This window comes from Rissa tridactyla, chromosome 6, assembly GCF_028500815.1.
Source record: "Rissa tridactyla isolate bRisTri1 chromosome 6, bRisTri1.patW.cur.20221130, whole genome shotgun sequence".
Classification (NCBI taxonomy): domain Eukaryota; kingdom Metazoa; phylum Chordata; class Aves; order Charadriiformes; family Laridae; genus Rissa; species Rissa tridactyla.
The window spans coordinates 58,370,325-58,392,296 of record NC_071471.1 but is presented as its reverse complement, the minus strand read 5'-3'; positions in this window follow the sequence as shown (position 1 = coordinate 58,392,296).

Sequence of the window (21,972 nt, the reverse complement as noted above, 5' to 3'; positions counted from 1 at the left end):
ATCAATATGACATTTCCATTCGTCATTAAATATGTCTTCTTTACTTTGTGCTGCATAAATCAACCTTTCAAACGTGGCTCCTGGAGAGAAGAGTCGGTCTAGGAGACCCAAAACAGGGTCTTTTCTTGGTGGTTTCAGCGTTCTCATGTTCTGCTGGCATAAATGGTGTAAACACTGGGAAGAAGCACAGAAATTTTGTGCCTCTTGCAGGTGTTGGGAGACATTCAACCTTTGTGCTGCCCCTGCATTCTCTGCTGCACTGTTCAATGCAGGAGGTAACAAGCTGGAAGAGCTTGTGCTTGTCCCAGGGGTTGGGAAGGTACCAAGATCACTGGTCCCGGCTGTGCTGGATTTTGTAGCCTCAGACTGATCCCAAACCAGCTTGTGAGCAAAGTCAGGCACGAAGCCTGCAACCAGCCAGCTCCCAAAGCACTGTTGTCCACACGGGGCAGGGGCTCCCGGTGAGGCAGGGAGAGGGCAATCGCTGTGCTGGGATGAGTTACCCTGTCCTCTGGAGATGGACCGGGAGCTGTAGAGGCGGTTACCTCCCCAGATAAGTACAGTTCTTGCTTCAGCTCACAATTCTTGCTGGAAACACAGCCCTTTCTCACCTCCCGCATTAGGTGTGACCCTGGAGAAGCTGCTCTTTGCTCATGTGCTTCTCCTCCAGACATCAATGTCCAGCCCTATAGCTGCATGCGCAGCTTTTGACTCCCATAAGTGATGGGAGAGTGCGGGACTGGGCTTGCCTTCCTGAGATGGTGGGGACGAACAAAGACCTTTCCGTCCTTCCCACGATGACACACAGGCCTTGCTCAGCAGACACAAGGATGGTGGATGCATAGGATCCATAGGATGCCTGGGCAGAAAGGAGTCAGAAAGAAGTTCATATCTCTTCCCAGCCAGCCACAGCCCTCAGCAGCCATGGAGACAAAGGGAAGGACTGGAAGGGTGCGGATGAAGCTGCCTCTGCAGCACGCTCCGATCTCCCCCGTGAAGAGCAGGCACTGACCCGCGCCCTTCCCGCGCTCTGGCTTTTTGTCAGCCAGTTCCCTTGTCCCTGCCGTGCACACACACGCATTTTAGCACTGTCTGCAAAGCAGTTTGGGAATCGATACTGCAATTGTGTTGTAAGTGAATTAGTTATAGATCAGCTTGGGGTAGGATTAGCTTATAGATCAGCAGGCTGGCAGGTTGCAGGGATGGAGAGCAGGCAGACACGTGTGTGCATCCCCCGGCATGCTGCTCTGCTGATGCCCAGCAAGAAGAGGAGGGCGAGCTGCGGCTCTGCTGCCTGCCATATGCAGGCACCGTGCACAGGCGAACGCATACTCCTGGGTTTTGCAGTGCTGGGAGCAGTAGGGCAAAGAACAGCAGGGGTAATGCCATATCCTGACCTGGCATCTGCAGGTGTGGAATGAAAATCCATTGTCTGGTTCTGTGCAGCCCTGGCGCTGTGGCTTTCATCCTTCCTGTGAATGCTCACACCTCTGCCAGGGAGCTGTTGTGAACCTTTATCCCAACAGCTTTGCCAAAAAGTGTTTAAACAATCCCCAAACACAAGCCAGTCTTCACAGACTCCTTTTTATCTTTTCTCAGAGATTGAAATAAACTACTTGTTTCTACTTGTCATCTGCAGACCCTGGAACGTGACCCTTTTAGTGACCTCACGTGAAAGCAGCATCCCCACATAGGGATGGGGAAACTGAGGCACAGAGCTGATTCAGTGCATCTACTTGGGCTCTCAGCACCAGGCCATACACGGCCAGCCCTGGATCCCGCTTTCTTCTGGTGTGCTGCCCACTTCTTAAAGTCCCATTGAGTCCCTTGTCACGACTCCAGGATATTCTGGCTTCTAAAATTAGCCCAGCGCTCGGGTCCATGCTCAGGGGGTTTCCCCTTTAAATGATCCCGCTGCCTCCCCTCCCACTTTTGCTTTGACTAAGCATGCTGCAAAAACAACTTGCTTCTAAAATAAGCATCTCCTCTAACTCCCAGTTTAAACCTGAGTAGCCGTGCATGACATAGCAGGGTTGGGATGGCAGCTGTGCCATCTCTCCGTCCGCCTTTCGCTGCAACGGCACCTGGAGGGGCTGGGGCGAGGGTGTGCATGGGTTAGGGCTGCGTGGGCTTCGAAGGGGATCGGGGCTCTGCTGAGAGAGCAGCAGGGTGGTGGGGTTTGGGGGTGGGCGTCCCCTCCAGTGGTACCCACCACCGGACAGCCCGTCTTCTCTGAAGAGCACGTCTGACATCAGGACGTGGTCATTTGACGAGATGAAATACACGCAGACCTCCGAGGAATGCCAGCCCTCTCTCTGGGCAAGGGATAGCGAAGTGACTTTTCCCTGGCACCTTGCGCTGACTTTCCTAAGTAACTCTGTCTCCGGCTCCCTTCTCCTTATGTCGATCCATTTTTCAGCTGTGGGGCCAGGTTGCTGGAGCTCAGTTTACACCCACTGGATTTGAGCTGGGGCCAGATCCCAAGCTCAGTTTCTCAGCCAGTTAATTCCAGATTTACACCCGGTGGCACTGAGGTGGAACCTGGGGCCTCTGGCTTTGGGGGTGAAGAGGGTAAAGGCAGGCTATAGGGGATTTACCCTGGCAGGTTGCAGCGCTTGGCCCCCCGGCATCGCATCTGTGCCTGAGTATCCCGTGGTTGGAGTTATTAGAGCAAGCCCTCTCTCTATTATTTGATATAATTTACCACCGTCCCACCGGGTCCCCCTCACTCTGCGCTCCGTGAAACCGAGTGGAACTAACCCGAATAGGAGGATTACGGGCTCCAAATGGAAATGGTCGCACCAAGCCGCCAAGCGGAGCGCCTTGCGCTGAGCAAAGAGGGCGGCTGACAGCCTCAATGACATGCCAGCACTTAAAATGCTGATGATGGATGAATGTCATCCTGCTGGGAAGGGAAGGGGGGGTAGGGAAAAGGGGGGATTAGGGGGATGGGGAGGGGAGGGAATCTGGCCCAGAGGAGCCAGGGAAGAAGAGCTGGCACCAGAGTTGACGTCCGCACTGATCCTCATCCGTGGGCTGTGATTCATGGGGAGAAGAGAGGGCTGAGCTCCTGTCCGCCGGCCCTGATGCTTTCTGCACGCTGGATTGAAATTTGACTGCTCTTGGCAGCGCTCTTGCCCACAGCACAGGCACACGCACAGATGTATATATTTATATATGCACACATAGAACACGTAGGAAGAATGTTTAACAGATATGTGTGTAAATGTCTGTATATATATTTTTATGTATAAACACGTCCCCTTGACACACACGCACGATCACACAAGATTTCCTCCAAGACACTTCATTAAAGGCCGTTGTCCCCACCTTTCACTGTATATTATATTTCACCCACAAATCACATCTATTAAATGACTTTAAAGGTTTTCTGTTGTTTTTTTTTCTATTCCCCAGATGTCAGGGGATGTCAGTGAGATGGCTGCATTACTCAGAATATTGCGGGTACGTCTCCAGAGTGCCCGGGCAGGGGATTTCTCTCTCTCTGTCTCCTGTTGTATTCCTGACAGCAAAGTAATTTGCTTGTATAGATTCTGGCAACAAGAACAACGCAAAATCTGGCTGCTCGACAGTGTTGCATTTTTAACTTGAGGTTCAACAACTTCAGTCTGGAGACCTCCGGGATTCCTGTTCCAGGGTTGTTCGTTCCTGGGATTAGCTCCAGAGTTGTGTGACTCTGTAGATGGGACCATGCTGGCGCCTTCCCCAACACAAGGGCTTGTGAAAGGGGCCCTACTGTGGGCTGTGTCCTGGGCTTATGGTGGAGCAGGACCCTTTCTGTCTCACCCATCCTCGGAGGGGGCTCTTTAGCCAGGCTGTCCTCTCGCTTGGTGCTGTGAGGTTGCACTGCTGTTATATTCAGCCCTGGCTGCCCCACCTGGGGCAGGGACGGAGGGGTAGGAGTGTTTGTGTAGCCTTTGGGGTGCGTGTCCATACACAGCTGAGCAAATGCAGTTCCCACCCGCTGCTTCCCTCCAGCCAGAGACTTTGCAGCCTGAGGGAGCTCAGCACTGCAGCTCAGGGGATGGTGAAGGGGTCACCAGTCTGGATTGCACCCTGGGAGGGGACCTCTCCTTGAGGTTCCTATGGGCAGGGTCCCGCACTGCGTCATGGCTCCTTTCTGCTCAGTGCCCCATGCCGCAGGTGTAGCATCCCATATGGGGCCCCCACAGCTGCTCCCTGAGGGACAAGTCCTGGAATGGCCAAAAGCCTGTAGTTATTCTGCAAAGATGTGAGGGCTAGCTAGCCAGGGGGAGAGGGATCCTGTGCCTAAACGTGCCTGTGAGAAGAGCACATGTTCTCCAGGTGCATGAGCAAATCGATGCTCCAGCAGCTGGTGTCCGGCCAGGCAGCTGACACACTGGAAAATGAAGCAAAATCCATCGTGGTGTGTACTAGTTGTGGTTCTGCAATGCAAAGCGGGTAAAAGAGGGGGCTAAGCTTGGGAAAAGCAAGGGCAGCTCTGGCAGACGAGCCCCGTTTGGGGCTGAGCACAACCCTGGGGAGGGGCCGCTGCGCCGGCGTTTCGGCAGGCGGCGCTCCCTGCCCTCGCTCAGCTCTGACCCCAGCACCCCTGAGATTAATCCTGTCACCCACCTCCGATAGCAGCTGCTTAACCGCGCACAGCAACGCCGTGCAGCAGTTTCAGCAAGAGAGCGAAGAAGCCTGTATCCAATTGAAACTGCAGGGGGGATTTAGGGAGGCAGAAGGTAATTTCCCGAGCTGGAATATGGCCAGGATACAAGGACTAATATCCTGGCTCTTGGGGAAACAGTCATGGGATCTTTCCTCGCTGAGAGTCATCCTGATCTCCGTTTTAAGTCGGATCTGGAAAAAAGGAAAAGGAGACAAAGGGAATAACCCTTCCAAGAAGCCAGGGCTTCGGGGCACTGCTTAAACCTGCCCTTGCCATGGGGAAGAGCTTCCCGAATGCAAAGCCACTGGGCACCCCAGACATGAAGGCCTGGCAGCTGCTCCGTCCCCTGCACAGGCGCTCTGTGCCTGGGGCTCCCCTGTGCACCCAGATGGGGCTGAGGAGTGCCCTGGCCTCCAGGAGGGAAGCAGGGTGCTAAGGTCCATCACTAGCATCACAAAGTATTGCTGTAACCTGGTCATGTCCTTGCCGGTGCTTCCCTCTGCTGGGAGATACCATGGAGGCTCAGACAGGTCCCATGGCAAAGGGCATTTGGGGGTGGAGGGCTGTGTGTTGACACCAAGCATCCACACTGCAGCCATTTTCTGCCGGGAAAGACTTGCTGGTTGTGTCAAAAAATGATGCCAACAAAAAGATAGCCTGCTGCAGAAACACCACAAAGGGTAGGAGGGTGGCCTCGCCATGCAGCCTGCCTGTTGTGACATCTTTGTGGACTAAGAGCCGTTGTGAAACTGCGGTTGCAAGGGGATGAGTTTGCTCCTTCGCTCCCGCGGCGCTGCTGCACTCGGGGCTGACCCTTGGAGGCACCATGATCCCACAGAGGGAGGTGGCTCAGCTCTCAGGGATAATCTGGTCTGAGATGCAAATACCCCAGATTAGTTGTCTGGGAAGGTCTAAACTGGTGATGCGGGCAAGGGGCTGGGGAGTGAGGGCTGGGTTAGCACTGCAGGGACAGCCCAAAAGCATCCCTCCTGTGGGAAGAAGAGAAAATGTCTGCTTTAAAATTTAAAACACTTGGAACAGCACTGGAAGCCCCTAGGTTAGGAATTATTGCTATTCCTAGTGTGGCTAGAAAACCTTGAATGTAATCTATAGGATGGAGTCTCTTTAATCAGTGTCTGCAGCAGGTTAATAGCTAGTGCTCTCCTCACCTTTACAAGTGATCCTTTCAGGCCATTTTTTTCCTTATGGCTGGGCTCCCTGTGATCTGCCTGCCGGCTGGCAGCAACTCTCCACGTTGTCCCCTTGTCTGTCACTGCGGCAGGGCAGGGGATAACAAGCAGCAGCCCATCTCGCTGCCCCATACATCACAGCTGAGATCTGTATTCTGACAGTTGCATTTTGTCTCCTACTTCTCAAGCAACGTGCCCTCAGAAAGTCAGGAGACGAAAGTATCCTCAGGTTTGATTGAAGACCCAGGGCAGGGAGACGCATCCTCCAGACCACCTCGGGAGATACGGCTGCTGGGAGTTGTTGTCCTCCTAAATCCTATCAAGGGAGAGCAGGAAAGCTGACAGAGCTTTGCTATGCCATGTGGTTTCACTGCCTTGCCCATTCCTCCACCCCAGTTCCTGCCTGTTGGCACCCAGGAGTGAAACCAGCCAAGCCCTAACATTAACAAGCTCTGAACATTGCACTGTGCTTAATTGGATTTGCATCTATAGCAAGACGTTCAGAGCAGAAAAAAAGGTTGGCTGTTGGAAGTCCCCAGCAGGCTGCTCTGACTCCCCCTGACTATCTCTGGAGTTTAAATCCCCTGAGTGTGAGCAGAACTGAGCTGCCCATTCCACCATGGGGTGCCTCAGCAAGCTGGATCTGTCTCACGTATGAGGGTGAGCTCTCCCAGCCCCATGGACAGGCTGGGACCTCACACATTTGCAGCCCAGCCCTGTGTCGCCTCTTTCAGACTAGACTCTGAAAGTGCACCTATGCACGGGATCCTGGGGTAGGAGTGAGGGCAAGATCTTCCCCGCAGATAGGGTTGCTTCTTCCCCTATCCATCCATCCATCCATCCGTCCATCCATCCGTCCATCCATCCTTGAGTTCCCAGAAGAGGCAGGAGCTGAAATCTGCTTGCAGGTACTTAGGGCTGGTTCTCTGCAGTGAGACTGGCCCAGTGGGCACTGGCTGCCCTGTACCTGTTTGCAGGGCACAGGCAGGTTTGAAGGCTGGGACAAGAGGCTGTGGCTGAGGTGACCGGGTGACAGCCCTGTGAACATGGCTGGAAAACCACAGTGACCCTTCATGTGAGGCCAGCGGGGAGCCATGGCATGGGTTTGGAGGAAGCAGGGACATTTTCAAGATGGTAAGGAAACCAAAGATCCTGCCAGGACCTGTGTGCTACTGTTGTAGTGACGTATCTCTGTGCAGTGATTCCCCCAGAACTGCAGCCTTCCCTTGGTGCACAAAGATCATTTTGCCCATTATTAATAATGCTTTTGGTGGCAGCCTCGTGCATCCTCATGCCTGGCTCTGCCACGTGCGGCAAACGATCCCCTCCCCAAGGGAACAGTTCTGTGCTGCGTTGATGGGCAGAGAAACCAGCTATGTCTCCTCACCATCCCTCTGAGGAAGCTGTGTTTTGGAAGTAGGGGAAGATGCAGCTCCACCATGCCCAGTGGGAGACGGTGTGCGCACGTGTGCGAGAGTGGGACTGGATCGGCCACTTGCAATTCTCCAAGGGTCCTGGGTGTTTGCAAAGGCAGCTCTGTCAATCAATAAAAGCAATCACAATAATGAAGTATCAAGTAGGAAGAAAGGATTTCAAGCTCTACATTGTTGTGGGATTGGGGGTTTTCTTTAAATGAGGCAAGAGAGGCTGGGAACGCAGAGCCCGCAGCAGGGATGACAAATCTGCTTCTTTTATATGGGGGAAGTGGCAGGACTGCAGCCCCTCCGATCAGATCCAATGACAAGGGAAAGGCTGAGAGAGGACCCTGTTTCTGCAGACACAAAGGACAAGCCGGTGGCGGCGACTTTCTCTCTGAAAAGTCACGTTTGCCAGGAGAGGCTGTGAAATCCAAGCCGTTCCCAAGAGCTCGTTCCCTTCCCGCCCCCCCAGTCTGGGGATGGGAGTTGTTCTAATTTTGTTTTTATTATCGTTATTCCCTCCTGGGTGAGTGCTGGGAAAGTGGTGAATTTTGCAGCTGCCCGAGAATTGGTGGGAAGGGGGATGTGAGGGATACATGCCAGAGCGGGGTCTCTTCTCACCTTCTCCCTGGCTTCCCACGGGACCAGGCGTGACTGAAACCAAAGGATCTCCTGTTGCCTCTCCCCTCCATCTCAGTCATCCTCACCCATCCCACTTCCCCCTCATGGGGTGGGGTGGCCTGTTGCACGCAGAGGCAGCAGTGCCACCGAGCATGCGGGGCTGTGCTGGCTGCATTGTCAAAGGGATGGAGAAAGCTGTTTATCACAGCAGGCTTCTAAAAACTGAGTCATGAGCCTTCTTACACTGGAGGGGAATTTGCTGCGGACTTTGGTTAGCAAGGCTGGTTAGAGATGGGGACCTCCCTCCCAACAGCACTTGCCAAACTGCCCCATCTTCCCGAGGCAAGGCTGGTCCTGATAGGGTTTTTTTCAGTGTTGAGGCAGGTCACTCAAATCACCTTCTTTAATTAAGCCTCCCACAAACTGTAGCAGTCTTTACCTGCAGCTGTATGGTCTCCAATAGGGCTAAACTCTTTCCTGCCATAGCAACATCAATTTAAAAAAAAATAATAAAAAAAATAAAATCAATGAGATCTCTACCCAGCAACTAAAATCTCCACTGATCCATGGCAGTAAGGGCTGCTAGTGCACACTGATGGCTCATGTTGAGCCTCTCGTCTACCAGCATCCACAAGTCCTTTTCTTCAAGGCTGCTCTCAAGCCAGTCACTGCCCAGCCTATATTGGTGCTTGGGATTGCCCCGATCCAGACGGAGGACCTTGCACTTGGTCTTGTTGAACTTCATGAGATTGTCATGGGGCCACCTCTTCAGCCTGTCAAGGTCCCTCTGGATGGCATCTCTTCCCTCCAGCGTGTCAGCCACCCCACAGAGCTTAGTGTTGTTGGCAAACTTGCTGAGGGTGCACTTTATGCCACTTTTGACTATACTGATTGTACTTTTGCTTTGATTGTACTGATTGACGGAGAAATGCCTGGGTTGCAAACGGCCTCAGGTTGCAGGTGCCTCATCGGTGTCTCCTGCACGGATAACTCTGTCTTGCAGTATAGCTTACACTAGGGTCCAGTAGGCAGCATATAGAGAACAAAATCCCCCAATTTATTTGATGCCCTAATAGAGCTTCTCCTTTAAACAGGTGGCAGCACCTTGGGCTTCAGTGTTGCAGGCACTGTGTCCAAGGCAAGCTTTTACAGCTGGTGAATGACTGCAGCTCTTCCTCTGGCCACGGCCTTCCAGCTGAGACCAGGGAGCCTTTGCATCCTTCTGCCTCGAGTCTTGGCTCTCTATCAGCAAAGACCCTGGCCCAGAGACAGGGCTAGTAGCTCTTCCCGTCCTCTGTGGGCTTTGTCCTTGCTGGGGAGGTGAAGATGTGGATGGAGAGGTACCCTCTGGGCAGGACAGGCACAGCTGTAAAAGTGCTCTCTGGAAGGCATCTGCCTGCCTTTCTAGGGGAGGGAAGAAGATAGCAAATACCACCAAATTCCTGCTTTCTTGGCATGGAAGGAGCATTTGCCATTGCTGATCATCTTTGTCAAATCAAAGGAATGGTGCTGGTGCTGGAGCCGGCTGAGCTTCCAGGAGGGGAACTGAGCCAAGAACAGCCCTGGTTTCTTGTTGGGACCCCCCTTCCAGCCCAGCAAACAGGCTCCAGCCCAGGCAATGGGAGATGGGAGGAAGAAAAGAGGACAGATTTATTCCATGAAATAAATGGAGTGACGTTGGATGTTAATAGCCTATTTACCAACATCTCCTCCTCTGTCGTTCACTTAGCCAGGGAAACTGCTTCTTACCCTCAGCTGTGCCCAATGTGGTTTCCGCCCCCATTTGTTTCAGACTCCCAGCGAAGGGCCCTGCTTTAAGGGGAACAGGAGGGGGGCCCCAGAGCTAGACCTCCCCCAACAAACCTGACTCATCTTACCTGAGGGTCTCAAGCCCACATGCACTCACTCCCACCTCATCTATACGCACTGGCAGGAAAGATGAAGTTGAACAAACCATTTACACGCCAAGTGGATTAGCAAAATTGTGTTAAGCCCCCGCAGGGACGTCCTTGTTCACAGCCTTCATTTGATTTCTCTTTCAAAAGCCCACCAAGCTGAATGTGATTACGGCCTCTTAATCCTGCCCACACGTGTCCACGTGGGGTTAATGCAGCGTAATAGATGCCCTTTACAAGTGCACGCTGGTGACCATTCCTGCATGGCTAAACCCTCAAGCCCAGATGTTCAGCAGATGTAAACCTAAAGCACAGACTCTGAGTGCTACTGCCTGGCCAAAGAGCTGCTCTCACAGCTAAAATATGGAGGGAAAACTCCATCTTCCCAAGGCTAAGCAGCAAATCTGTGTCAGAGGCAAGAACTGCTGTTGGCAGCTCCAGATCAGTTCAACTCCTACAGCGCTGAACATCCTTGGTGGGTCCAGCCTGTGATCAGAAGGCATTTTTTCCTGGAGGTTAGGAAGTGGTACCCAAGTCCTGGCTCCATCAGGAGTGCTGCTCTCCCGGCCAGATCCCCACTTGGTAGCATCTGCAAGCACCTGCTTAGGGGTGGCTCTGACGATGGGCAGGTTTGCTTTTTAAGAGAGCATCGCTTTCCTAAGGCAGACACTACAACCAAAGTGTCATTGCAGCTCAACAGCAACACTGGAAATCCATAGAGTTATTGCTAGTCATTGCAAAGCTGTACAGCTCTGCCCAGCAAGGCATGGGAGATTGTAAAATAGAGGGAAAGAGATTTATATCGGACGCATCGGTTTAAAAAGAAGGCCAGGTTTCCGCACAGGAGGCTTTGCACACACTCAGCACATGCCCTGGCCAGAGCACCTCTCCCTGTTTTCACAGAAGAAACCACCCAAAACCATTCACACCTACCTGGAACCAGTTTGCCACAGCAAGGTGCTCCATTTAGGGAGAGAAACCAGCCGTGGTTCAGACCTATTATCAGCAAGAAAAAAAAAAATAAAAATCAAAGACCTTCTTGTCTGGAGACAAGGGGGATGAAACCACGGGGGGTAATTTCCATAACTCTTTCAGCCAGCACTCAACACACAAACTCTCTTTTCTCAAAGTCAGACCGCCTGCCAGGGGAGCAAATCCATTCCCCTGGTATCTCAGGACTGTATCACATAATCCCCTTAATAAAGCAATCAAGTTCCAGATTAAAAACAGTTAGATTTCTACCCCGCTGAAAGGTATTTTTCCAGAACATCACTAGTAGGAAACCTCCTTAAAATGTGCTGCTTTTTGCTGGACTGACCAAAAATACACCACATCCCCCCCCAACAAGTAAACGGTAAAACTGTTATTTCCCCATGGAAACTGTTGGTTTTGCCAGAATGATATTTTCCATTAAAAATGTTTTGCTGGAGAATTCCCAACAAGTCGAGCCACTGCATCACTGATTTTAATCGAATACAGAATTTTTTGTTTCCTTTTGTTCTTAAACTTATATTCAGGAGAAGGAACGGTTACGGATCTGTCTGCCTCCTTCTCCAGCAATGTAATGTTACCCACCAGGTGACATGTATGAAGAAAGATAGCAATGAAAACCCGATGGGGCTCATGCTACTGCCAGCGCTCCCCAGGCAGTGGCATAATCTCTCACAAGGCTGCCTCAGCTCTCAGAGCCCCCTCAATCTCCAGCTGGTTTTTTGGAGATGCTCATTTTCCTAAGCGTAGCTCTAACAGTGAGGCTGTGCTGAATTCACAGATAATCAGTATCTAATTGGATTAGGAGCTGATAATATCTTTGACCTTTTTTAATGGCTTGTCTGGACTGCCTTTCTGCAAGGCTGAGGCTTAATTTTAGGCAAGAGTTTTTTCCACAAGTGAAGCATGACCCTGTTAACCTCTGAATCAGAGAGGTGACCTTCCCCCTCCCCAACTGCTGTGGAACTATTGGAGATGGTGATGCACACACAGGCTTTACACATCTGTGTACAAACAGTCTGAACAGAAGTCACATTCAGGATCTGATTTTTCAGTTAGAGCTGGGCTGATGCAGAACTAAATCCTTATGCAGAAATGGTGAGTCAAAGGAGCGTGAAGCTCCTGCGAAGTCAGTGTCCCTGCTGGTGTCAGCTGCATGAGTCACATCCCCTCTTCACCAGTTCCTCCGCACGCAAGGTGGGGAAAATGAATCGCCGGTGTGAGAGAGGGACCAGAGATCAAGACAGTGGGTGTTTGTGACACAAAGGCACAGGGATGCTTATATGCTCTTGTGATTATGTCTTGGACTGGCTCACCTGGTCCCATCACTGCAGCTAAGCACACCCTACCACACACATGAGCAGGTTCATACACTGGCCAAACACAGCTGAGAGCAAAGACGGCGTGTTTGAGTTACATCTAGCTCATGCCCATCACAAACATACTGTGTGTGGACACAGAAATAAGATGACCATGCCACAATCAAGCAGACATCTACACACAGAGCCTCACTCATTTGAACATCTGCCAGGGACACAAAGGAATACCTTCCTCACACTTGCCACAAGGATGTGTGTGCATCCACCCGTCCCCTCCACCTGCCGTGCCTGACATACCCTCTTTCCTGGGGCTTAATCAGGCACCTGGGATCTCCCACTGTTCTTCATCACACAGCCCTCCTTTGCCTGCTACTTGTTGTCCATCTCACACACAGGTACATATCAACATCCTCCAGGCCACAGGACACTACAAAGTCCCTTGTGAACTTTCCCCTTGTGAATACACACTTTCTTTCTCATATCCTCTCTCTGCTTGCACACCCACAATCTTCCCCTCGCTTCTGTCACTCACACAAACCCCTCCACACGCTCCACAAAAATCCCCTGGCCATAGCAAGGCCTTCAGACCAGCTTTCACAACCCCTTCAGCGGGGACCTGACAGGCTGAATTTAGGGGCACTGGGATTTAAGGAGACACAGGGAGCAGGAGGAGAGGGAAGGCTGCCTGATGAACAGCAGATGTTGGTGATCATTGGATGGAGCTGTTAATTTAACTGGAGTTTATCGAATGGCAATTAGGTGGGGCCTCATTACTGTAGCCAAGTGGCACAAAGATGTGCTGTAAAAACCCAGGGAACAGGGCTGTGTACCGGCAGAGTAACAGCACTGATGCAGTGTTTAGGATCTGGAGCAGTAAATCTTCTCACTTGCCTAGAGGTCCTTCTCCTGGTTGGTGCCAGTCAGAGCTTGGGCACCTGACCCCAGCTGCTGATCTTGTCTCAAGGTAGGAGGCTGCAGATTCAGCAAGGGGTGGTGAACGTGTGTACTCAAGGGAGCAGAGAGTGGGAATGAAATGGAGGTCTGAAAACAGTGGCTGTAATGAGGTGTGGGTAACGGCCTGGGTAAAGCAGGCAGGTCTCCAGCTCAGCCAGGAACAGGGATGGAGGCAGGGCAAAGCAGTGGTGGAAGAGTTTGGAGCTTTGTAAAATATATCCAGGTGTCTCTACCTGCCAGGGAATGGGACAAGGTGTCTTGGCAGTTTAGACATAACATTACCCCAAAACAAGCAGTGCAGGATCCCAGCAGGGCAGGTTTCCATGTCATGCGATAGCCAGAGACCGTGCATTTAACTGCTGTTCCTCCAGCAATCTTAGGGTTGTGACTCTCAGCTCTGCTGTGTGGGGCAGCCCTGATGCTGTTAGAGAGGAAAGTCAGTGCTCTGCTTCTGCTGAATGTGGGCATGAGCTCCACCAAAACCGTCCCCCAAGAAAGACCCAAACGTGCCTGCATCAGCGCAGCCTGAGCATTTGGGGTGGCTTGACCAGTATAGAGAGGGCAAGGGAGCTTTACCACCCCTGCACAGCCTGACTTTAGCCTTGCAATGTCCAGTGCAAAGGAGGATCCAAGGAGAGGTTAGAGACAGCACAGAAAAGTCCTGAGCAGAGCTTGTGCCTAATGCAGGAGACAGTGGGACACACACACAACGTGCACACAGACACAAAGACGCTCACTCTCCTAATGACATGATTATATTTTGCTTCTGTCTTGGGGGAAAAATCAAATGATCCAAGTTCAAACACAAACAAAAAGCTTCCGCTAATGAACAAATTGCCAAACTAGACCGCAGCAGGGATTTGGAGGGTTAAAATGTTTGGGATTAATTAACTGATTAATTAAGCCCTCACATCAGCTTCCATCCCCGCAGCCCTGCGATTGCAGGAGGGATGTAGTGGGAGTGTGTGATCCTGTCAGCACGACACAGGAATGCTGGGGGGAAGGTGTTTGGCAAAGGAATTTTACATACACATTTGGGATTGTGGGGTTAAAGTTGGCTGTGCCCTGCAGACCTTGTGTGAGACCCCCTCGCACCTCTGCTCTGAGCAGAGTGGAGTGGCTGTGCATCAGGGCTGCTGGCTGTTTTTCTTAAAAGAAAAACATTATTTTCAAAAGCCCAAGGGATTTCTCTCCCCTGCGGGCACGGGGCTTCCCTTCGTTGTGCCCTGCTGTGAACCTGAAAGCAGCCATGCTCTGCTCGGCAGCCCGTGATTCCCGCTGCCTGCTTACCCTGGAGGAAGGGAACGGTGTGTGTTGCAGTGTGGTCTCAAAGAACAGTAGCTACAGGGGCATTTTGCACAGGCCTCTAGCCCTGTCTGAGTTTTTAATGTTCAAAATTGGGTGGGACCCTTAATTTCCATGAATGGCTGATCTTGCTGCACAGGGAAAAAAAATCATGATGGCTTTAGCTTCTTCTCGCACCATTCCCAACCCACAAAACCACCAAAGGAAACCTCCCCATGCCATGAGGCCACCTACTCAATTCCCACATCCTGGTTTGGTAGAAGTCTATCCAACAAATGTTGCACTGGTGGATCTGGTGGATCATCTGATGCTGGGTACTAGCAAAGTCTTTAAGACTTGAAACACTGCTGTACTTAGTGCTCCGAACACTTAAGCCATCTGCATCCCATGCTTTTCTCATGTCAACAGATCCAGCGTCCGGAAGAGTGCAAACAACCTTCGCTCATTAACGAGACCTGGCCTGGGTGCTTCCAGTGCAGTTCTACAAAGATGACCTGGACAGATCTCTTGTTCATCAAGAACAGTGTTGCAAGCCTTCATACCAGAATAAGAGAGAAAATAAAGAAAAAAACACATATGGGCCTGCATATACAGCAGGTCATTTGATGCTTGCGACAATGAATTTGCACAGGGCATCTGGATGTAAAGCACAAGTGAAGAAGAAGGAGGGTGGTTACAGCAGTGGATAGAGTATGCCCAGGCAGATTAAAATAGCCTGCCTTGGAGGTGTCCTTCCAAGAGTGGACGACACTGGCTTTAGCCCATCTCACATGTTTTTATTTTGCTGGGTGCGAGCGCAGCAAAGGAAATGGCAACCGGAGCTCAGCCCACTGGTGCTCCACGACTTCACGCTATAAATAAGACATCTAGCTATTGCACCCACCAAATTCTTCCCTGTCTTCCGGTCTGTGGCAGTGCAGTGTCTGGGCTATGTATAGCATTGGCCCCTTTGCGGTATCAGGTGTTTTCATTAAAGCCCTGACTCTTGGATTCTGTGATTACATGGGCAGCTCTGATTTTTTTTCTGAGAAAAGCCAACCTGCTAATAGCTCAGATGGCAGAAAGAAAAATTAAGATTAGAAGTGTATCTAAATAGAAGGAACTTATCTATTTTGCTAAAGAATTTATTTTGGAGAAAAATGTGGTTATTCCAGCATCAAGATTCTTCTAAGGAAAATACTTCGACACAGGTTTTTTATTTTCTGATCAGGAGAATCAAAGCAACAATACAAATCATTCCAGCTTGCAATTCCCAGGCTGAGCAGCAGTCTTAATTTTAAAATGTGGCGAGAACACTCCCCTTCCCAAGTTACACTTCCCCTGTCAAAGCAGAGATTTTTCTTGCTGGTATTTTCACCGTCCACATTCCCTTTTTAGCTGCGGTCTGCAGATGGGAGACTCTTTTCTTTTGCTTTCTGATGTTTCAACTTTCCCTTCTGTTTCCCCATAGAAACTGATTTGGAGATACCAAGATTTCTGGCAAGTTAAAGTTTCTGTTCTTTTTCCTGCCCAGCCAGGCTGAAGAGCCAGAGGGTAGAGATAAAGGATCTCCAAGCTCCGGGCCAAATGTCCTGGTTTGTGGACTGCATATGAATGTTGAATTCTTGGTGCTGCCTGCCCTGAGTTTGTCCCAAGCAAGGTCCGTGAGTGCGTGGAGGTACCAGAACAGCTCTCACTGGGAGCTCTGCCTGCAGAACAGCTCATTGCAATGGTGCAACGCTGTCCTCTAGAAGCTAAACAATTTCCAGATTGCAAGCCCCACAAGCGTCACTCTTCATACCAGTCCTCACCTGCGATGGAGATAAAACCATGGATGGAAGCAAGGTACTGTTCATCAAGGGGTAAAACAGGTGGCACAAGACGTAAATTCTGCAACATCCACCCTTGAGTTCAGGTGGGTTTAGCCGGGAAGTTGAGTCATTTCTGCTGCTCTCAGGATGGGTCCTTCAGCAGATGCTCTCACCTCAGGGCATGAGGCAGCTCTCCCATGGGGCATAGGTCTGAGGAAGAGATGAGACTTCTTACCACCACGTCCTGAGCAGCAGCACTGCCTACACGCTTGCTCTTCCCATTCACTTCAGCCGTGCCTCTGAGGGATCTCGCAGTCCACATAGGATTGTGCCTAATTCTTATTCTTCATGAGTTTACTGTGATTCCAGCAGTGCCTGGAGACCCCTTGGGAGACACAGGCCCTACTGCTGGAGCCGTTGTGTGTCTCCAGGGCACCAGACAGGTCAGGATCTAAGCAGACAAGATGGATGCACAGTGCAGCAAAAAGAAACACAGTGACTCCCATTTCAGAGGCAGGAGAAATGGAGCAGAAAACAAGATTAAGGCCTGGTCTCCTCCAGAAAGTTTTGCTGACGAAAGTTTGAGTGCATCCATGAACTGGCCAATTCCCTGGGTGTGAGTGAACCAGGCAGCAGGGTCAGGCCTCATCTTTTGCAGTGCCTGGCTCTGTCATCATGGGGAAATATCTGGGTTCAGTACACCCTGGGAGGGCACTGAGATGTGCAAACTGCTTTTGGTCCCTGCTGCTCTTAATCTGCAACTCCGGCTTTTCCTCTGCCCTGGGGAGGGCAGAGCTGGGGGTTTGCTGGTGCTGGGTGGAGGGTGTCCAGCTCCGTGCAGGCAGTGTGGGTGCCACTCACTCTGAGGAGGGGGCACTGGGGACAGGGCAGCTCTGCTTCTTCAGAGAGCAGAGGGATGCCAGCCAGGACAGCTAGGAGTGCTTGCTGGGGGGCCGGCCCCATGGTGTCTCAGCACTGGAAGAAGGTGTGAAAGGAGGCAGCAGGCTGCAGCCAGCCATGAACTGGAGACGTGAACTCAGCAAGTGACTTTGTTGATCTGTTTTTGAGTATGACAGGATTTTACATGGGCTGTGAGATGCACCAGTCTAGCAGGAGGTCAGAGCAGTCTCCAGAAGATGTTCCAGCAGAAGGAGACTGCACAACCACCATCCATCCAAAGTCACCATCTGAGCCTTTGGGGAGCGGGGATGGGTGACAGAAGACAGCCTGGGGTCAGGGCGTGCTGTGCCGCGCAATTTGGGGAGAGGAGAAGGGGAGGAGAGCTCAGGAGCTGACACACGAGGATGCTGCTGTGAGTCAGAGGCAGGATGCTCTGAGCGCAGGGCTGGAGGCAGGGGGGAGCTGCCAGCACAGCCTCCCGGCGCAGAGTGCTGACACTTCTTTTTGTTCAGCCTGACAGCGAGCACCTGGTGCCCCCACACGCGGGGCCGCCGGCCGCCCCCCGCCCGCAGCGTGCGCGCAGGCACACACACGTGCTTGCCCGCAGCCCCGCAGGTTGGAATCAATGCAAACATATGCTGCCATTAATGTGAAAATCACTTCTGCAAACATGAGGGTCTCTCTATTCACGGCTTTCCTTTCTCCCTGCAAGGAGGAGGGGGGTCAAGTGCAGACCTTTTATTTAAAAGCCCTGAAAGGGACAAGGAGGGGGGAGAGGGGGAGATAGATGAGGCTGATCATGATAGGGAAAACGGGACAAAAGCCCAGACTAACCTACAGGAGCTGCTGCCCTGCCATGAACTGTGCTAAATCTGCAGTGCTGCCTTCCCTTCTCCCTGTCAAAACACCTCCCTGGTGCTGCCAGTTTTGCCCTGGCCTATTGCTGATAAATGCAGGAGAAGCATGCGGGACTCAGTAGAATGGTGGCACTGAATGCCACAATGATGGGTGCTCATATAAGAGCTGAGGGGGCAAATTTCTGAGAAGGTAGCAAGCTCCCCTTTCACAGTTAAAACAGTGCTGATGAACAGTGCTATCTAGAGCAGTTTTGGCACCCAGGGTGAGAGTACCCAGTCTCCTCCAAAAGCACAGCATGTATTTTGGCCAGCCCTGATGTGTGTGGGCTCTGTGCACTGAGCTGCACAGGGCTCAGGTCACACGAAGTCAATGGAGGCTGGTTATCTGGATGCTGCTCCCCTGCCACGCTGCAGCGCTTCAGTGAAGAGCGGGGCTTGCTGCAGACACTTACAGCAGAGCTCCCTCCTCTTTAGGCAAAGTGGCTTCTCTGCTGTCCTCCTCTATTCCACGGGCTGCCTGCTGTGAAACACCCTGAGGTGCTTCACCCTGGCAGTGTCGACACTGTGGGTGGGCAGGTTCGGTCCACAAAGCATCAGGGGTCTGTAAAACAGCTGGAAGGGCCCCATGTGCATCTGAATGTGAAACGGGACACAGCTGATGTTGGAAGAACCAAATGGAGTTTCTGAACCTCCAGTCGTTTGGCAAAGGCTTTAGAGCAACTCTGTGAGTTGCCCCACTCTGCCTCCAGCTCCCCTGTGAGATGGGCTGTGTCCCTTGTCTGTCCTGTACAGAAACAGCTTTATGTCAGTGAACCTTTTCTATATATCTGCAAAATCTCTACTTTCTCTTGGGCTGTCCCCAGCTGCTGCTCTCATACAAAAAATCTTCTACAAAGACGTAGTTTTACTGCATGGAAAAATGCCTTCTTTCTCTGCGTCTTGTTTCTCAGCCCTGAGCTTTGCTTTAAGGGGGAAAATTTTCCTGGCTCAGCTTTATGCCCATCTCAGACTCATCTTAAAGCACCTGGTACTTTATAGCATCTCCATTTTGTTTCCTTGCGATGTCCTAGCCCAAGCACGTGTGCTGAATTCCCCAGCATCTGGCCTTCGCTCATATCTATCTGTTGGAAGCTGAATGCATCTCTGATTTGGGAAATCAATCACACTTAATTGAAGGGTGATTGTTTTCACATACGAGCCTGCCACATCACTTTCATCTTTATCACATTCCCTTTCTCCCTGGGTTTTGTGTGACAAGATACTGCAGTGCAGGAGGGAAGAGGTCGCCGACCTTGGACCTGGATATAATTGAAAAAAGGAGGGCAGCGTCTCCTTTCTTTCCTTGGGTGGATCAGTTTGCATTTCCTTCAGCTGTCGGACTGAGCACGTGCACATGCCCTCAGAGCCATATTTAATCCAGTCTCACACGCAGCCATGTTGTGATGCCATGCAGCGCCCAGCATGGCTGGTGGCTCTTGCAGGGTCATAGAGAAGGTACGTCCCCTCCATGCACCTCAGCAGGGAAGGGGGAATGATACAGGATGGGGTCTGACATGTGGCAGAGCATTTTGGGTGCCCAGTGTTTCTGGGTGACTCTGGACATCTTGAAGAGCAGCCTCAGGGAGATCAGCCTGGCTTTTTAATGAGATTATTGACAAGTCTCTTTTCTGTTCTCTCCTGTCCTTTGCCTGGTCACACTTGCACCAGGACTCAGTCTTTTTTTACTGGGCCATTACGATGCACAGCAAGGCTCTGATTTCCTTCAAGAGCTCCCATAACACAGATGGTGCGTGAGCAATTGCTCCTGGTGGCCTCTGCAAAGACTTGTGCCCAAGTCCAGTCCAATGTGGCCCCCTGTCTTGTCACCCTACTGGCATGTACCAGTCTCAAGTGTTGATAAGCTCTCAACACACAGAGATGTCTTCTCATCTGTACCAGCGAGCTGAATCGTGAGCTGTTCCCCAGACTCCAGTTTGAAGGTCTCTATAGTATTGACTTTCTCGCACTTGGAAGTGCCTCATTTATCTTACGGTCTGCATTTGTCTTTCCTGCCAGTGCAGTAGTAAGCGACTGAAGCTTGCTGCCAGCTTTTCTCCCTTAATGACATACCACATATGCAGACAAGGATCTGAATCAGAGCTCTGGAGTTGGCTTCCACTTCCTCACTGGAGAAATGTATCTTAACACAGTATACTTCCTTTGCAGTTTGTCTCAGGGCTTGGCAATGAAACAGCCCCAATACCCCTGAAGGCTGTGATCCACGGCACATCTCCAAATTTTGGACTCATCTGAAGGCTGATGGTGTCAAAAAAAGGCTCCCACTGGCTCTGATGGCTCTTGAACCAGGCAGCCCCAACTATCTCCCACTTCGGTTCTCTTCCATTGTGGTCAGATTTGTCGCTTCCAGATGTGGGGAGAGCCTTTCCCAGCAAAAACACAACAAAAAACTTCTCCCAGACAAAGTGTCTTTTCTAGAAAGCATGGAAGGAATTTAAGGTTTCTCTGGGGGTGAGACCACATGGTGCCTAGTTTTCCTTAGGTACCTCCGGTGTGGGCTTCTCTTTTGACAGGTGCTGATGACTTGCAGCCCAGGCAGACAGGGCTGAAAAGGGTAGGAGGGCTGGAGTTTGTGTGATGGAGTTGTGGGTTTCATTGATTTCTAAATAAAGCCTTCATCAAGACACACAGCCTCACTTCCCTCCCAATTTTGTAAAGCTCTTGTCAATCTCTGACACAGCTGCCAGGGCAAAAAAAAAGCTGCCGGCATCATTGTGAAGGCGTGTGCAGAAGCAGAGCAGCGGAAGGGGAGTTGGATGTCTTCCCTCTGCAGAGAGGAACCAGAGCCCAAGCCCACGATAATACTGCGATGTGCCCGCTGCCTGGATTTCCCTCTGTGCTAAGTCACCCCGCCATGCTTATGATGCTCTGCATCCGCTCAGCCTGCTCTTGCCCAGAGGGGATTTGTGTTTGAAACTTTGCAGTGTTGATGTGGGTCACAAATGACCTTATGCAAAGTCATTTGTGGAGCTGGGTAAGGAAGTGCAAGATGTTCCCCAAGGCCAGGGGTACGTTGGCAGAGCTCTGCCCAGAGCCAGGGTTTGAATGAGGCCGCTGGGGTCCTCTCAGCATGGTAGCAGGTCACCATCCTCTCCCAGATCTTTTTTCTGAAAGCTGCCAGGAGTGATTGTATGGAGTGGCAGGACAACCTTTTGCTGCAAAATGTGCATCTTTGGTGTCTCATAGGGTGGAGCCTTCTCCATCACTGTGGAAGGTGGTGGACTTGGTCCTCCCAGGGCTAGCGGAGGACACACCAGCTCCCTGGCCAGAAACTGCTATGTTATGGAGCAGGAGGATGGAGCAATCAAGCCAAAAGCAATGATCCAAGCATTATGTGCCTCTTGCACAGAATTTTCATGAAAACATGAAAACAGATGGAACATTTGCAGGTTTTTATTAAAAAAACAAAGCCCAGAAATTTGAAGGTAATTTTGTATTTGCTATTAGTCTTTTCAGGCTTTTTTTTTCCCTCTTGGCAAGAAATAGTTGATGACATTTTCCATCACCAAAAAATTCCCCCACCGAGGGTTAAATAGAAAGTCTTCTGTGCTGAGCAGAGCTGAGAGGAAGGAGAAACCCTTCCCATTCCCTTGGATCAGGCCAAGACGGACTGGAGAACACTTGCTGAGAGTCTGTTTCTCTCTGGACAGCCCTCAGAGGGAGAAGACCCTCTCCAAAGCACTCTGAGTTGCTGCTGCATCTCAGTAAGATGGCCTTTGTGAGCGTGAGCAGCACCTGCCATTTTAGCCTGTGCTTTGGGAGCTCAGGATGGCCTGAGCAGCCCATGCCAGCTGGCAGAGGGAGCTGCTAGGGCTTTTGGGGAGGCTGGCTCCCCTCTGAGCTGAGGGAAGGTGGAAATCACAGCAGGGGTGGTGGGCTGGTGGACCACAGGGTACCTGGGGACATCTCTAGGGGAATGAGCGTCCCTGAGTTGGTTAGAGCATCTTGTCCTCAGCAAGCTCTCTGCCTGCAAGAGTCAAGACAGCAGAGCCAGACACCTCCACCCTCATCTGTCAGCA